The sequence below is a fragment of the Lissotriton helveticus genome, chromosome 10 (assembly GCF_964261635.1).
Source record: "Lissotriton helveticus chromosome 10, aLisHel1.1, whole genome shotgun sequence".
In the NCBI taxonomy this organism is placed as follows: Eukaryota; Metazoa; Chordata; class Amphibia; order Caudata; family Salamandridae; genus Lissotriton; species Lissotriton helveticus.
In genome coordinates, this window is record NC_136071.1 from 1067153595 (window position 1) to 1067169817 (window position 16223).

Genomic DNA, 16223 nt, shown 5'->3' on the forward strand with positions numbered 1-16223 from the left:
CCTCTTTGCGCGGTTAGGTTAGAAACAAATCTGATTGGCACAAAACTCCTGCGCCCAACTGTCGCACTGCGTGCGCGGAAATAATTCCTTAGTAACGTTTTCCATCCAAAGGTTCATTTCTGTAATCTAATTTATCCATTTTCATCAAAAATCTTCACTCTTGCATCTTCCTTAATTACACCACAGCAGAGACAGCATGTTTGTACTTTGAATTTCATTTATTCATCATTTTCAAGTGTCAGACGCTGCCGTACGAGGCTTTAACGGTGACATGTGCTGACACACATGTAACAGCGGTATATTGAATGACTTCAACGTGCTCCCAATGCATTTCGAATATTAAATTCTTCGTCAGGGGAATAACTGAAAAATGAAATAAAGAAACAGTTGATATTACTGCCCGACCCTTCTGTTTATAACTGAAACTGCTGACTGTACCTCAATCCTTAAACGTACCAATTTTAAAACGCCCTCATTCGTACCCAGTAAATGTGGCTCTCCCTCCGTGCTCAAACCCTCCCATCTCCCAAAGTGTTCAATATTTAGCAACGCATCACGACTCCCTCCCAAGAAACACAGTTCACACTGGGTTACTAGTTCCCCTCCTCCCTCATTTACCTTCTCAGTCCCGCAATCGGCACCATGGTCTCCTTTCACATCCTCATTACAAACAGTTCTTAGTGTTATGCCCTTCTACTCGTGCCGTTTTTAAAGGGGAAATCCCACACCTGCATCCCATCACGCTGTGATCCAACCCACCCTTCCTCGTCATTTAATCGTAAACTGCTTTGATGAACTACAACTCCCATACTCTCCTGCATCGTGATCCAAAATAATATGTCTACTACAAATCAACACACCCATATGAATCCTCCAGTGACATCTAAAGCATATTTCCAAAAATAAAAGTAACCCAATGATACTTTTTAAAAAAAAAAAAAAAAAAAAAATATATATACGAGTGTACATGGGACCTTAAAAAACATTAAAAGAAATCTAAACTGTTCGAGTAGCAAAGTACAAATGTTCTTTCGTGCAAATTTCTTTTTTGTACATCGTTGTATTCAAATCGTGCCACTTAAGATGGTATATTCTCTGTCTCCGCAATGGTGTTTCCTTTTGCCGGTTTAAACTTAAACGTTGGGGTGCAAGCTCTGAGGTGACTTTAGTGTTGCATAGCAATTGAGTTAGGTTGAGCTGCTGCACTCCTTCCCTTGTACTTAATGTAATTCCTCTTTTGGTTCAGTTCATATGTGAGATGCGTGCGAACAGAAACCGCGTTCACCTCTTTGCGCGGTTAGGTTAGAAACAAATCTGATTGGCACAAAACTCCTGCGCCCAACTGTCGCACTGCGTGCGCGGAAATAATTCCTTAGTAACGTTTTCCATCCAAAGGTTCATTTCTGTAATCTAATTTATCCATTTTCATCAAAAATCTTCACTCTTGCATCTTCCTTAATTACACCACAGCAGAGACAGCATGTTTGTACTTTGAATTTCATTTATTCATCATTTTCAAGTGTCAGACGCTGCCGTACGAGGCTTTAACGGTGACATGTGCTGACAAACATGTAACAGCGGTATATTGAATGACTTCAACGTGCTCCCAATGCATTTCGAATATTAAATTCTTCGTCAGGGGAATAACTGAAAAATGAAATAAAGAAACAGTTGATATTACTGCCCGACCCTTCTGTTTATAACTGAAACTGCTGACTGTACCTCAATCCTTAAACGTACCAATTTTAAAACGCCCTCATTCGTACCCAGTAAATGTGGCTCTCCCTCCGTGCTCAAACCCTCCCATCTCCCAAAGTGTTCAATATTTAGCAACGCATCACGACTCCCTCCCAAGGGGAACTAGTAACCCAGTGTGAACTGTGTTTCTTGGGAGGGAGTCGTGATGCGTTGCTAAATATTGAACACTTTGGGAGATGGGAGGGTTTGAGCACGGAGGGAGAGCCACATTTACTGGGTACGAATGAGGGCGTTTTAAAATTGGTACGTTTAAGGATTGAGGTACAGTCAGCAGTTTCAGTTATAAACAGAAGGGTCGGGCAGTAATATCAACTGTTTCTTTATTTCATTTTTCAGTTATTCCCCTGACGAAGAATTTAATATTCGAAATGCATTGGGAGCACGTTGAAGTCATTCAATATACCGCTGTTACATGTTTGTCAGCACATGTCACCGTTAAAGCCTCGTACGGCAGCGTCTGACACTTGAAAATGATGAATAAATGAAATTCAAAGTACAAACATGCTGTCTCTGCTGTGGTGTAATTAAGGAAGATGCAAGAGTGAAGATTTTTGATGAAAATGGATAAATTAGATTACAGAAATGAACCTTTGGATGGAAAACGTTACTAAGGAATTATTTCCGCGCACGCAGTGCGACAGTTGGGCGCAGGAGTTTTGTGCCAATCAGACTAAGGGATATTTGGCCACTTAGGTCTGTAATAAGGAAAAAATATTTCTACTGCCTACTGATCTAAGAAAATGTCTGGAGTCCAAAACCTATTACTGTGTTTTGGGTGATTTGACCGTTATTGTTATCCCCCATGATACATTTTTGGATATATTCAATGCTAGGTAGGTGTTTTCTTTTACTTTTTCCAGTGTAGTGCCTTTCCAAAACCAGTATGTTTGAGTGTTCAGGCATGAGGCACCCATAATCATGGTGTTTGTTTTCCCCTCATTTACAGATAGAATATGTGTTTCAGCAAGTACCTCTAACTGTATTTTAAGAAGAAATCTTTGGCGTACATAATGTTAAGACCCAACTTAGGAAGATGGGAGTTTATACCCTTTTAAGGGCCCGATATACCAAGTTTTTTTGCATTAGCAAATGGCCCGATTTGCATAATCGGGGTGTTTTCAAATGTAAAAGGGCATTTTTAAATGTACAAAACCCAAATTGCAATTTGGTAACCAGCCAATTTGGGATTGCGAATTGGCATTTTGGAAAGGGTTTGTTTAGGGTATCCTTTCCTAATACTGATTTGCATCGGTATGTACTAAAGTTTTGCGACTAATTTGCTATTGCGTAACATTCACATTGATGGCCCCCGGAGGAAGCGGGTCGCCGACCAGTCTTCCCCAGGGGTGCCTCATGCCCAAGCAAGACATGGTAGATGGGCAGTTAGGGGGGGAGGTGAGGGAGTTAGTGAAGGTTTATAAGCGCCAGGAAGGGTGTGTCCAACCTCTTCCTGACTCTGACCATCATTGGGTAGGTGGAAAGTGTAAGCGGAAAGTTTGTGGCCATAGGAGATATTGCCTAGCCTGATTAGTGTACACAGTGATCTGTGAGGCATGGACGTACCTTCTGCAGCACAGGGAAGGGACGCGCTGTACATGCTGGGTGTAGCCGGCTTGGAAGACTCCTGATGCATGTGATTACTGGAGCAGGCATGGGTGGTGTTAACTTGCCCGAAGAATTCCGTGTCAGTTGGTGTGGCCGCACCGTTAGCAGCATGTGAATCCCAGAGGAGGGGGCGTGATGCAAATGCCACGTGCAGCTGGGGCAGGAATACACGGTGCGCCACAGGTGACGCAAGGCTGGGCAGGAGTCATTGCACCCTCCCGACCCACTTGCAGGCCCCCGCTGTGGAACTAGATGGCTCGGAGGAGCTTGAGGGGCAGGACCTAGCTCCGATGCGCTCGTGCTGGCCTGAGTGATGACGAATGATAAAGATGTAAGAGGCTGTGGCAGGAGGCTCCGGTGAATTTATCGGTGGGACGATACCAGGAAGAGCATCTATAGCCCAGGCTGGGCAAAAAAAAACATTAAAGAATTGAAGAATTATGCAGGGGGCCAGGCAGTGGGGGGACATGAAGGGAGTGGGGGGCCTACACAAGAGAGAAAACTCAGGGCTGGATGGCAGTTGCCAGAGGAGCAGCAGCACCCCTGAGAATAGATGGCAAGGAGTGGACATAGAGGCTCATATCAGAGAGCAGCGACCCTTGGTCCCGGAGACCGAAGAATGCTGGCAGGGGATATATAGGGCTAGGAAGGAAGAGGCTGAGGCAGGGTGGAGGGTGGCAGGTGGTACTTTCACTGCCATGGGGTAGGAGAGTGCGGGGCAATTTTTCTGGGGATGATGCTGGGCGCTGGATATGGATGCCGGAGGAAGTGGGGAGGGGCTCAGACAGGCAGAGAGCTTTTTTGGCTAGGGGTCCCGGTGGTGCTCAGGACCTTCCTGGTTGGTGCAACTAGGTAGGGGAAATGTGACCAAGGTCAGCAGCAGAGGATTACGGAATGACGGCAAAGCCAGCGGGGCACACTATGGACTGAGACGTTGGCCTGAAGAGGTATGGGCGTCCACAGTGGCCATACCTACACCAAGGGCTTGCGCATTGCCTACCATATAGGATCACTGGTCCCTGTGGGACAAAGTTGCGTTCATGCAGAAACATGATGCGGTGGTGCAGAGGAGTGAGTTTTAGGATGAGGGTAGTGATGAGTGGGAGGAAGGTGAGCTGCAGGAGTTGGACGACGCTGAGGTGTGTCAAAAAAGAAAAGGGTGTCCAACCAGTGTGAAGTTGGTGTTTTACAGTCAAGTGGGGACAGGGTAGGCACTAAGAGCATGGTCACGAAGCAGAGCAGTGGACATTGCATGGAGAAGAAAGATGCAGAGCCACTGCCTTCAGGTACTGTGGAATGTTGGTCCATTTGACGAGCGGGAGCAGAAGAGGGTTAGAGCCACCAGCAGGTCCGTCGGTGTTGGAGATGGGGTCATTGATGTGGGTAAGATTAAAGGAATTGCAAAGAGAAAAGGGACGCCCAAGCTATCTAGTGGCAAGAAAGCTGCAGTGGGTAAGAGGTGTCAGTCGAATAGTTCAGATGAGTCTGAGGTGGCGAAAGGGAATGAGACCTCGGACGATGATAAACATAAGAAGCATCTGCCTTACATGAGTTTGGCGATGCCATTGGAGTCTCATTTATCCTAGAATACCAAGAGCAGAATTTGGAAACACAAATGCATGGATGTTTTCAAGTAGTTACATAGGGACATTCAGCAAACGAGAGGTCTATGGAGGAAGAATGGGTACTGACGAGAAGTCCCAAGGTACTGATTAACTCAGGGAATTGGACGTCTGCCTTCTTGATGTTAGCCATTATATACTTTGAGAAGCACAGTGACAGGGTGATAGCGCTGTTCAAATATATGGACATTATTCGGAAGGACCAGATGCATTTGTTAGGAATTTGGTCTAGTCCTATTTCAGTGACCATGGTCTGACATCACATGATCCACCAGGAATGGGATAAAGGTTTGTCCTACCTTTACTTCTTTGCTTTTTATTGCTTTTGTGTGGGTTCCTGGTTGCTGGTTGCTGAATCTGTGTTCTCCTAGAAGTCTTTCCTGTATTCCTCACGGGCTCGTGAGGATAATATTGCTCCCCTTAAGATTCTTTGCTTTTTGTCCTGTCCTGGTATTTTTCCCCTCCCCCCTGTTTTTCCCCTTCCCTCGTTTAGTTAGTGAGGTTGCCTTGCCCAAATCCCCCTGTCCTGGCGTTTATTTAGTACACGTTTTAGGAGGCTAGGGGGTTAATAGGGGCTCCTGTTTACCTCCTATTGTTGGGCCTTCATTTAGTGTTGGTAGCGGTGGAGTTTGGAGGAGACGCTGTACTTCTAGGGGCTTTTGCTTCGTTTCTAGCGTCCCTCTTTTCTAACCGCTCCACATCGTTATACGCGGATATGACGTTTTTCGGGTCATTCCGCGTTTAGAGTAGTCTCGAGTGCTTGGTTAGCCGGTTCAGCTTTCCTGTCCCCGTTCCTGGTGCCGTTTTTATTGTCGAGTGGATTCTAGGTTTTTTTTGACTCATGCCAAAGACTGGGCATGTTATTTTTTTCCCCTAAATGCTCAAACCTAAACGAGGGACACCATATAACGCTGGGGTTATCTTTCTGAGTCCAAGTGAGTCTTTCTTGGATTTGTCTTCACCTGATGCCCAGTGTCTCCACGAGGCTAAACCTGCAACATCTACTGGTAAGCAAGTGTGATTGTGGTGGCAGGACATGGTCACTGGTTTTGGGGTATTTTGGGATTGATACATATACTGTGAAGTGTGTTCCTTTTGTTTACATAGGTGCAGAAGCGTGGAGGAGGGAGCAGTGCCCTTTCATTCCAACAGGGGTGGAAGACTTGGTGTCTCCTCAAAGACCACCCTCTTTCCAGGTCCATCGGCACACTCATAGTTATTGTCCTGTGAGTGGCATATGGTCAGGGGGAGTGGATTGGTGCATACTTCGTTCCTGCAGTGCATGGGCTGAGTGGGTGGAACCCAACAGCATTTTGGAGTTTTTGCATGGCTCAGTTACGATGAGGAGTTTTGGGCAAGGGTAAGTCTGAATCCATATTAGCCCTGGGGGAGGTGGACTTTGAACTTTGAATGCAATTGATGTCATCCACGTAATCCATGGCCTGTATGCACACGACGAGCTGCCTGCCCATTACCTACCAACCTTTTCAGCCGTAGCCCGCTCCACAGGGAGGTGGCTATGTGACAAAACCTGTGGGACCCAACGTTGGGGCATCCTTATCTTGTTCGCAGTGGCATCGTTTTCACTGATTGGAGCCAGGAGCAGACATGGTCAAGACACTGTTACCAGCAGACAATTGAGCACAGGGCAAAGGAGATTTGTGGGTCTGGTTGAGGGATTGTTGGGCAATTCCACAAGAAGTTACAGATTGGCCTGGAGTGAGTTCAGGGCATTTGAGGACTGTCCGCTGCAAGACTGGGAGCTGGATCAGGAGGCAGTGGAGAGGAGAGTGTTATGCTTTGTTTTGATTTCTTTCGACAAAGGTTTATCGCCCACAACTATTGGGGACAAGTTGGCCAGGGTCTCATTTTATGGTTTACTGTACTGGGGTTTTGACTCAGTGATGATGGGATTCTGGACCAGGTTCTGAAAAGCTGGGTTTAACAATTGGGTGGGGGGTACCGCAGTGCCAGAATCCATTACGTGTGACTTATTGAAAGAATTGTCTTTGCATGATTTGGGTGTTCCTTAGCGGATTTCGGTTTCAGAATATTTGGAGTCCACCAGGGAGCTGGGCTGCAGTGTTCAAATACCATTTAACAAGGCAGGGGAAAGTGGGTATTTTGGTTGTGTGAGGGAGGGAGTGTTGAAGTGTGCTCGGTGCAGGAATGGTGTCTTTTTAAGGAGTGGCCTGTATGGCATTATAACGCAAATTTTTGTTGTGAAGATGGCCTGAAGGTGTCAGCTTTTTAGTTGGCGGCGATGCTGTGAATGGGGCTATGCTGCTTGGCTAGGGATCCTGCTGTTTTTGGGGGACACTCCTTTCAGATTGGTGCAGTGAAAGCAGCAGCAGGCTTGGGGTCAGATATGTTGGATTGGTAGGTGGAGGTCATGGTGATGTAAACGCTATGTGAGGAAGCGAAAGGGCTCCTGTTCTAGCTTTGAGGTGATTGTGGAGGTTGGTAGGGGATACTAGACATAATTCCTTTTTCTTCTAATTCAGTATGTGTGAGAGGGCCCAGGCCCGAGACAGTGACCTGGATCATGGGACATTAGTTAATGCATTCGCCTGTGAAATATGCAGACCAACCAGTATACAGATGAAATCTTGGACTTCACAGAAGCCGGCATAAGGTGCTATTGTGGGGTAAAGGGGGAATGTGCAGGGGTAACTTGCTGGCTTGGTTGACGAAGCTGGTTCCACAACATGTTCTTGATTCACGTAGGGGAAAATGATCTGGTGCAATTATCTAGATTGACTGTGTTACAGCATATGCAGCGTGATCTGGAGGCAATCAAAATTAACTTTGCTAGGACTTGAATAGTCTGGATGGAATTTGTGCCACATTTGCTTTGGAGGGAGGCTCTGCGACATGCAGCAATTGACAAAGCTCAACATAATCTCAACAGAGTTATGAGGTTTTTTTTGTGGAAGCATGTTCATCATGGTGATCTTGCATGGGGGCATAAAGGAGGAATTGCATCTTTCCTGAATGGGGAATGCATATTATATGATGGAATTGCGGGATGTGGTTAGCCGCTTATGGCATAAGAGTATCTGGTGCAGGCGAGATCCCCGTTTATGTTATGTATGAAGTGGAGGGGCGCGCAGAAAAATGCCCACTGGGATTTTTCTGTGTGGGGTATTTTGGGGGGTGGAGAGTTACATGCTGGCATGTCCACACCCTCGGGGGTGGAGAAGGACGGAGTACAGGTGACAAAAGACTGTGCGGTGTGTTGTTGAGTGAGGAACGAGTATCAGAGGAGGGTGTTTGGGAGAAAAAGGAAGGAGAGCCTGGATAGATTGCAAGAGCCCAAGTAGTGGAACAGTGAAGTATAGAACAAGGTATGATGGCTTGGGGAATTGAAAGTTGGCGTGAGGTGTGAGTGCTCGCAGGAAGTATGGGGAAGTTCGTAATTGCAAAGTTAATGTTATTCGTTGATTAAAAGTTAAAAAAGTTTTGAAAATGTGTCCTAATAAATGGCACTTTTACGCTAAATTATGGTCATGGTGTATTTGTTGTGGCTCGATGAAGGCCCCCGGGGGGAAGTGGGTCATAGACTAGACTTCCCCCGGGTGCTTCGTGCCCAAGCAGGACATGGTAGTGGATAGGTGGTTGGGAGGAAGGGACATGAGTTAGCAAAGTTTTATAATAGTCAGGAATCATGTGTCCGGTCTCTTTTCGACTCTGAGCATCACTGGGTGGGGGAAAGTGTAGGCAGAACGTTTGTCCACCCACTCACCCTACATGATTACCAGGGTTTGGAGCAAGGTTTTCTGTGGCCCGTAGCGTCTTTCCAAAGTTAGGGCAGGTTTCTGGGACAGGCGGTATTTTGGGGGGGTGAAGAGTCACATGCGGGCGTAGAACAGAGTACCGTGTACAAAAGGCAGTGTGCAGTGTGTTGTCGAGCGAGGAAAAAGTTTCAGAGGAGGGTGTTTGGGAGAAAAAGGAAGGAGAGCCTGGATAGATGGCAAGAGCCCAAGGAGTGGAACGGTGAAGTATGGAACAAGGTATGATGGCTTGGGGGATTGAAAGTTGGCGTGAGTGCTCGCGGGATGTATGGAGAGGTTCGTAATTGCAAAGTTAATGTTATATGTTGATTACAAGTTCAATACGTTTTGCCACTGTGTCCTAATATATGGACTTTTACGCTAAATTATGGTCATGGTGTGTTTGCTGTGGGATGATTTAACACAAACTCAAAGTTAGTGGTAAGCCATTCGTAAAAAGGAAAAAAGCAGAAGGAAACAGCAATCACAGACATGGTGGTCTCCTGACCCCAGCAGGCCACCATCCCACTGATTTGTCCGGCAGCCAATAGGTCACAAACTGAGACCTACGTAATTTATATTTATGAGGTAGGTCTATTTGCATCCCACTGGGAATTGCAAAAAGTGTAAAGCACACTTTTGTACACAAGTGTTTGCAATTAGTGAATTGCAAACATTCACAGTTCGGTAATCGTAAATGCTAAGATTTGTACATCTGACCCTTAATCTTTTTTGGAAAGTCAATTAAATAAAATTAATAAAGGTGAAAAAATACAACCCTGTTTCAGACAGTTTCAAACCATTATATTAGAGGGATTCTGAGACACTTAACCAATGACTGGCTACTACAGAGAATTACGGAAGCTCTAATTAGTTAATTTATGCTCCAATGTAGGTCAATCCAATTTGACAAAAGCATTACTAAAATCAACAAAGGCCACGTACAGTTTCGATATTCTTATTCTAATATATATTTTTAGCAATCATTATTAGACATAGTATATTATTCACCATGTAACAACGTTACTAGAAAAAACCTTGTTCAACTGAAAGGGGATCAATCGACTTTGACCAGGAGGATAATCTAGATAAAAGAAATTTGGAAAAAAGTTCACCCACTGCATCAAGGTTGGCAATTAGAAAGTAACACTTGGAGATATTTTGATGTCCTTATTTGTACAGTGCAATCATTTTACAACCTTTCCCGGAATTTGGGAATGAGTTGGTATTTAAACAAAAGCCAAACAGTTTTCTAAGATACTTAGCCCTGGAGTTTGGGCTTCATTTTAAAATGTTACCTGGTCCTACAATACTTAAAACATTGAGCTCTATGATTATTTTATAGATTTCTTCTACAGGTATATCTTCCAATTGAGAGTTAATAATCATTGGGTAGCTAATTTCTGTTGGCAAAATGCTTAAGTTGCATATTGCATACAACTTCTCTATATACTCCTGCCAATGATTTTCATCTAGGAGAATTGGCTTCTTAGCGTAGTCCTTCCCTAGACACTTGCGATAACATGCCACAACTTGCTTGTGTTCCTTGTGGATACCTATGATTTATTGGGGATGGTCACTCCATAAGTTCGACACAACCTAAAGTTAAATTCTATCTTTGTGTCCCAAAATTATATAACGGTATAATCAATTAAAGATTTAGCCCTCCTCATTACTGTTAGAATTGGGGGTCTCTAGTTGGCAGTGGTAGGTACCTTTGTCCAAATAGGGACCCTTGATTCTAGTCAGGGTAAGGGGGCTACACTCCTAAATAACCCCTGCTCACCCCCTTGGTAGCTTGGCACAAGCAGAAAGGCCTATCTCAGAGGCAGTGTGTAAAGCATTGTGATTATATACAGTAATACAGTGAAAACACTACAAATGGACACCACAACAGTTTAGAAAAATAAGTAATCTTTACTAGATTTAACACAAGACCAAACAACAAAAATCCACAATACTGTAATACAAAATAAGGCTTTAAAATGGTAGAAAATAGCTTAGTTCAATGTAGATGGTAAATGCAACACTTTACTCTCAAAGTACCTGGGATGCATCAAGCAATACAAACAAAAGGGTCACAGGGAAGTTAAAGATGGCCGCTCTCGCGAGAGTTTGCGCGCTATTTTCGATTCTCGCGCTCAATCTGCTAGTTTTCGTCGCGTCTTACCGGCGCTTGCAGATGCTTTGTTTTTCTCGTCAGTTGCGGCCGCGCCGTTTCTTTTCTTCTTCACGCGAACCAGGGTGGGCTCCTGGTCTCGCTGCTTCCGTCATTTTGCCACTCGAGGCGACCCAGGGGGGGCTCCCGGTCTCGCTCCTTTACTTCTGCTGGGCACTCGACACACATGTGCTTGTCGCCTTCGTCGCCAGATGTCGTGTCGTGAAACCCCCCGAAGATCATAGGAGACTGTTGGTAGGTTTCAAGGGTGTTTATTATCGATCGTGCTCACAGCAAAGGATGCATCCTGCCCCTTGCCCTCTTGGTCATCTTCTGTCCCGCCCTGCTCCCCTGACCGGAAGAGGTGTCCGGTGTCCCCTCCCACACTCCTGACCCCGGGGTCCTAGTGCCCACTGTCTGGGCAAGACAATACTGTTTCCTAAAATTTTATTGAACGAGCTTACCAGAGTGTTAGGTTCCTCATCCAAAACATGATTGTTTTGAATATTTTTATTTTATTTACGGGATTAGATCCTGAGTATCTTGATTTTTTTATCATCATTTGAGAACAGTTGTAAAACCTAACTTTCCTTCATAGTTTCTTTTTTATTCTCTGTATTTTCATGCGCTTTTTCTTAGTTTAAATGTGAGCGATGCATTCTTCTTTTACTAGAACGGTTGAATTAGAATAATTACTTCTTCCATTTTTCTTTGTTCCCTGCAGTAAAATACAAGATGAAAACACATATTCATCAAGTAAGCAAGATAAAAACAGGGGAATTACGTTCATCATTAATCATAAGCATCACCCACTATAAATTAATTGCATTCTAGGCATTGCCAGGAAAAATCTTATAAAGTGCAAATGGCAAATGAACAAGTTTCAACCAAATCAGTGAAAGATAATGACGTGGTACAACGTAGCAGTATAGTGCATTTGATATATTCGAGAACCTAACAAAACTAGATTACTAATTCAATTATATGTGCACTCACATTCTAAAATCACTTATCTAAAAAGTTAACAAGGTATATTGTGCTCATGATGGTCAAAATCTTTCCAAATTGCAAGAATATTCGTTAAACTCTTATTTCATAAGGATTATGAATATTCAAACATTCTGATTCAAGTTATTTTAGAAAGCCAGTGTTCAATGTTAGGCACATCCTTTGACATCCAACATTGCAGTTTCAAAAATCGAGCAACTGGAACGGTTACAGAAATGTATTGAATAGGTTTGGAAAATGTGTTTGTGTAACGTGAATATCCAAACAATACTAAAACTGCTTCAGATCGACGACTTACCCCTGCTATTTTGCTCTTGCCTTGGAAAATCGAGTACCAAAATCAATGGAGTTCGGTGCACATGTATGTATGTATGTAAATGTATATGCATTTGTATAGCACCTGAAACATTGGCCTAACATTGCTGGATTTATTCTATAGATAGTGCTAGGAGAATATTATACTAGCCATCTAGAAAGGAATGACCATTCTTTAAAAGTGAGCTGCCCACATAGCTTTATACCTAATTCAAATACCTTGTTCATTATATGTAGACAATAACCTGGCAAGCCATTGCTGAAACATTGGGGCTGCTTTATCCAGCCAGGTGGTGGCAATACAAATACACAATACTGACATAGCCAAAAAAAGAAAGCATTGAAATGGATCTTGCCTGTCCTCATTATTTATCCCTAGCAGAGTTATAGATGGAGTAAGACAAACTTTAATTTCCAGTGTTTTATCCAAAAATTGTTTGATCTCATTCCTCAAAGTTTCCAGGTGAGGACATGACGCAAACGTGTATTATTTCAGCGTCCATGCTGTCACACCGAGGGCACCTGGTTTCCGTCTGCCCCCCCTCCCATTGTGCAATCCTTGCAGGTGTATAATACAGGGAAAAAATTGTTTTATACTGTTGAGCTTGGAGCCCTGCAGAGCAAAGAACGGTTTTGCCTAATTCTAAAGAAGCTTTAAAGCTATCCTGAATTACGCCAATGTTTATCTGCCCATTTATTCTCATATTTTTCCAGATCATCGTATTTAAGTAAAGAGAGTTCAGCGTATATGCTCCTGATAGTACAATCTCCCCCTTCTCTAATAACATCTATAATTTTATATTCACTAAATCCACAGCGCCCCCCCTTTTTCCCACCTATAAAACTACGAATTTGAAGATACTTAAAGAAATGTATTTTGCTAATAACTATTTTGTATGTCTACAAACTGCCAAATTCCATGAGGCCCCATTAAGTCCCCCAATCTCTAGATCCCGCACACTTCCCAATCCGCCATTATGGAATCTGAAAAAAAATTACCAGGAAAAGTGGTGTTTCTAAAGAGTTGAGTATAGCCATTTAGTTTACCAAGACCATTTTTTTTTCAAAATGCTGTCCAGATCTTATATGCAGCCATCAGGGTCTTAAATCTAGTTTTTTTTTTAAGTAACTGGGCTCGGTACATTTCAAGAAACAGTTCTCAGCATCATCTCCCACCAAAATTGAATACATTTCAATTGATCCAGTCTTGACCTAGGGATCAGTGGTGTCGCCCCCAATTAGCCCGCTTATATACTGAAAGGCCGCCGCCCGGTGATACATTTTAAAATCAGGAACAGCCCTCCTCTTTCCCTTGGCAGGAACGTAAATCGCAGTGCCCTCCTAGTTTTCCCATGTGCCAAAAGGAGTAGCCATGAACAGATACAATATTTTTGGCAGAAAAACCATTTTCACCACATTACACCGCCCAACTAGTGACAGGTGAAGATTGTGCTTTCTATCAAAATCCTTTTTCGCTTTGACGATTATTGGCTCAATGTTTCTTTCTACAGTCTTCCCCAGATCTGTTGATATATTGATCCCCAGATAGACAGCTGAGTGTGTTACCCATGTATCATCAAACACAGCCCCCATATTCTTGACTATTTGTGTCTTGGACATGTTTAAAGCACACCCTGATACTGGGCTAAATGTTTGAGCTTGTGCCTCAATTACAGCTAAGGCATCTTCCGGGTTTGGAGTAACCAGTGGATGTCATCTGCGTATGCCAATGTTTTATATTCTAGCCCATGATATCTAATAGGTATAATGCCTCCATTTGCCTCCAGCTTTTGAATCAGGGGGTCAATATATATCGCGAAAAGCAATGGTGAACACAGACAGCCCTGACATGTACCTCGCTTGATTGCTAGAGATGCCGTATATCCCCTGTTCACTCTAAGTCGGGCTGTTGGATCTTTATATAAAGCCTGAATTGCTCTGACATAGCCCCTCCCGATCCCAAACCGCTTCATAACTGCCCAGAGATAGTCCCAGGAGACCCATTCAAATGTCTTTTCAGCATCCATTAGCATGACCGCCATAGGACCCCCTGAGACTTCAACAGCATCGAATAGGGTTATAACCCTGCGGACATGGTGCATTGTTCCTCTCCCTGGAATAAACCCATGATGAGTAGGATTAACCATCTTCCCAATTATAGTGCTTAACCTGGTCGCCAGGGTTTTAGAAAAGATGTTGGCGTCACAGTTCATAAGTGTTATCGGTCTGTACGACCCTGCTTCTCTGGGTGGTTTCCCCTTTTTCAGAAAGACTACTACATCTGCTACGGCCCATGACTCTGGAACGGAACTACCTCATTGGGCTTGGAGTGCCGTATAGACTAAATCAGGTCCAATTACCTCCACGGAGGTTTTATAAAATTCTAACAGGATCTGATTGGGCCCTGCTGACTTGCCCGAAGGGAGGCTGCCTAAAGCGCTATAAATCTCTTCCGCAGTCAGTGGAGTTTCCTCTGCCTCCCTATCTTCATCGGGGCTAGATTGTATAAGAATTTCTCTAAGATACCTTTGGATTGCAAGAGGATCCCTTGCCTTCTCTTCGTTGTATAATTTTCCGTTCCGTAGAAATGCCTGAATGTCTCTCGGATCCCTACTGGATCAGCAACTATATTCCAATTTCCATCCAGCATTTCTCTAATCTCCCCAGCTGCATTTTTCTGTCTCAATTGCACTGCTAGTGTATGCCCGACCTGTTAACTGAACTGATAACATTGCTCCTTTCTACCCACGTACCTATCCTCAGTCTCCGTCCAAAGTCCACCCAAACCACTTATGTTCAAATCTCCACACATAATGACTAGTGTAGGCCAGGAGGCTAACTCCAGTTATGTAGAAATTCAAAGAGATCAGGGTCATCCCCGGTTGAACAAAGCAAAACCAAAGGGAATGATAGACAGAGTGTTGAACATTGCAAGCACTCACCCCCAGTCAACTGATCTGGGTTTAATCCATCATCATTCTTTAGCTCACTCCGCCACCCCAGTTCAGACATATGTCATATGCAAATCAGTCTGACCCTGTGCCTCAAGGGAATAGTCCAGCCCGAACTGCCAAGCCATGTCTTCCCTGGACTGGAAACAAGCATCCTGGGAATGGTTTCTGGCTAATCAGCCGTCATCAGCCAGGCTAGCTAGAATCCAGTGGCAAAGTGAGCAAGGGACCCACGTCTGAGCATACCCTGCCAACATAGGGCGAACAAAGCAAAACCAAAGGGGATGATGGACGGAGTGTTGAACATTGCAAGCACTCACCCCCAGTCAACTGATCTGGGTTTAATCCATCATTATTCTTTAGCTCACTCCACCACCCCAGTTCAGACATGGCCATATGAAAATCAGTCTGACCTGTGCCTCATGGGAACAGTCCAGCCCTAACTACCAAGCCATGTCTTCCCTGGACTGGAAACAAGCATCATAAACTCCACCAGAGCCCATCTACCCCACTTGTCTTCTAGCTTCCTCTTAATTATTATATTGCTTGGTCGGGAAAGTATGGAGACCCCTCTAGTCTCTGTACCCATGAGGTAGTTTATATTATATATAAACACTTCATTAGGGAGGGCCTAAGGGATATTTAAAGACCTGCATCGGTTGTATCCCCCTTGTACTGGAATTCGATCAACCTAGAAAACCAATGGGTCTAACATCTGAATCATGTATCAGGAAAAAGAGCTAAAGTCTCAACTTAAGCAATAGTACTAGCTCAAGGCGTCATCCAGAAGATGGTTAACCCTGTGTTTAGCAAAGTATATTATAGCATTACACAAGAACAGAGCGGTCATACCCCTCCATCTTTACCCTTCTTATCTTGTTGCTCAATCACAAATGCTTTTCCCTAAATTTCTGAAAAAAACATTCAAACTCGGCCATTGAGAATGATTTTGAGCCAGGCAGGGTACATTAAATAGACTTTACAACCGAGCCCCTGGAAGGGGGTTATCAACTGTCTGAGCCTTCATCTCCTT